The 2527-nt window shown below is 37.5% G+C and overlaps 1 long non-coding RNA gene across 1 annotated transcript; it reads right to left on the bottom strand.

The window, feature by feature from the left end:
- Positions 1-875, bottom strand: LOC107734562 (uncharacterized). Its single transcript, XR_001639111.1, has 3 exons — positions 770-875; positions 603-695; positions 1-65 (listed from the first exon to the last, which is right to left on the bottom strand). It is a non-coding gene; the product is annotated as an uncharacterized LOC107734562 (long non-coding RNA).
- Between the last annotated feature and the right edge of the window lie 1652 nt (positions 876-2527).

Raw genomic sequence — 2527 nt, forward strand, 5'->3', positions numbered from 1 at the left:
ATCTATGGATCCAGAGCCAAACTTTTCCATGACTTTGCTTGTTTTCTCTTGTACTGCTCCAGCTCCTGAGAAAAAAAACACAAAAAAATACAATGCAATGTTTCTTCTCTAATACATTAAATACATTTGTGTACCTGATAGTTTAACTAAAGTGCAGTCAATCAGATTTCTACATTTTCTAAAAACTATAAACATGTTGTAAACTTGTTAAAAGTTGTTTAATGTGTAGAAAATCATTCAATTATAAGATTATATTATTTTTAAATATTACATAATAGCATAATTTAACATGTTATACTCTAGAATTTGTGTACAAAAACTGCAATCTGAGCGATTAAACTGCAATAGTGACCCCCTGCCACATATTGTCTGATTACTGCAATCACTAAGCACTGAATCAGAGTAGGTGAGAAGCTACTGAAGGGCAATGAGTGTGAGGTTCAGGGTAACTTTCAGTCACGTACTATACTCTAGAGGATCAGTTAATGGCAACAGTACTGAGTCAGTTTTACTGCTGGGTTATATACACACACATGACTAGAGGTTACTAGAAGACAAATATTTGCTGAAGGGTGATTTTACAGTGACAATAATTATTTTACCTGGTCTTTCTGAGCTCTGATAGAGTCTATAAGGGGCTCACTGTACTGGGGGTCTTTGGCAGGATCTTTCAGCTCCTTACGTTCCTTGATGTTCTGAAGACAAAAAGGTCAGGGGTCAGGCAGACATTATTGACCATTATCATTGTTTACACAGCAGGAAACTGTACCTCAGGTGGGAAAACCCTTTCAAAAACCTTTTTCCAAAGGTCTAATGGGTTTTTGGCATGAAGAGTCCCGATATCAACATCAGAGGTTACAGGCGGGCCTAGAAGATGAATGAATTAAAAATATTTTGAACACCTACATATGTGACCCTGGACCAAATTAAGTGTCAATTTTTCGAAATTGAGATTTATACATCATCTGAAAGCTGGATAAATGAGTTTTCCATTGATGTATGGTTTGTTAGGATAGGACAATATTTGGCCGAGATACAACTATTTGAATATCTGGAATCTGAGGGTGCAAAAAAATAAAAATATTGAGAAAATGTCCTTTAAAGTTGTCCAAATGAAGTTTTTAGCAATGCATATTACTAATCAAAAAGTACGTTTTAATATATTTACAGTAGGAAATTTACAAAATATCTTCATGGAACATGATCTTTACTTAATATCCTAATGATTTTTGGCATAAAAGAAAAATCTATAATTTTGACCCATACAATGTATTTTTGGCTATTGCTACAAATATACCCCAGGGACTTAAGACTGGTTTTGTGGTCCAGGGTCACAAATATGTTTGAAATAAACACAAAATTCAGTTTCGTGCCTGATACGATTTATTTCTGTTTAAATTTTCTTTAGTCACTCACCCTTGACAGGACTGGTGCATAAAAAAGTGAATTTTGGATCCACAACACCAGTAGAGGTCATGTAACTGTCTGGTTGAATTACTTCAAAAACATCAGATTTCCTGTTCCTCTTTATTGAACTTAAATATGAAGTTTTATTGTTTAACTTATTTACTGAGTGTGAAAAGGGACTACTGGCTCACTGCGCAGATTCAAAACAATTAATGTCACATCTGGGCTTCTGGCCGCGGGCCGATACAACATGCTGCTTTTGCTGCAATTTTTCCAATGAAGCTTTACAGACCACCCACACAGAAAGGAGGACCTGTTCCCAACACACTGTGGAAACATAATAAGCACTGAATGAACACATGGGAGCTTGAGCTTATGGTTCTAATCATGTTCTTAATACCTTAATGGACAGTGGTTTCAAATGGGTACTTTCCACTCTTAAACATCAACAGTGCTGCTCCTGAGGGGGTGTGTGTGTTGCTCATGGCTGCTCTTGACATTTGTTTGCCATGGCTGAAGACAAACTTAAGCTTCCAGAAGACAGCTTGGACGCTGATACGCGTCTATGTGTTAAACAGAGGGTGATTCAGTGGCCTGCAGGGTCTGCGTCCGTGATTCAGTCTCTCGGTACTCTCACACCTCAGCGTGAGGAAAACAAAATGGCAGACGGTGAACCATGAAGTACTGCGACTTTCTCCATGACACTGAGAGGAAATCTCATGAGCTGATGTACTACAACAGCTGTGGCTAAAGCAGCTAGCATGAGAACGCTTCATAGCCTCAGTTGTTTGATTGAAACACATTCACATGTAGTGACTGCTTTATTAATTCTGACCCTTTGTTTATTAAGTATACTTAAATTAGTGGTCTGTGGAGGACTGGACAGGAAGGTATTCAAGAGTCATAGGGACGGTCCAAAACAGATTATTTATAGATGGTTTGATTGACAAATGAAGTGCCTTGTTTGAGGCTGACTCAGAGAAAAAACTAGAGTGAAATGACACTCAAAATGAACATTCAGAACCACTAATGAATCATTCTCATGAAATGTAACACCTGTAAAGCAACGCATACTATGAGAAAAACCTGAGGCTAGTTGTCATGGGATATATTTCAGCTT

This window comes from Sinocyclocheilus rhinocerous, unplaced genomic scaffold (assembly GCF_001515625.1).
Source record: "Sinocyclocheilus rhinocerous isolate Xijiao unplaced genomic scaffold, SAMN03320098_v1.1 scaffold580, whole genome shotgun sequence".
Classification (NCBI taxonomy): domain Eukaryota; kingdom Metazoa; phylum Chordata; class Actinopteri; order Cypriniformes; family Cyprinidae; genus Sinocyclocheilus; species Sinocyclocheilus rhinocerous.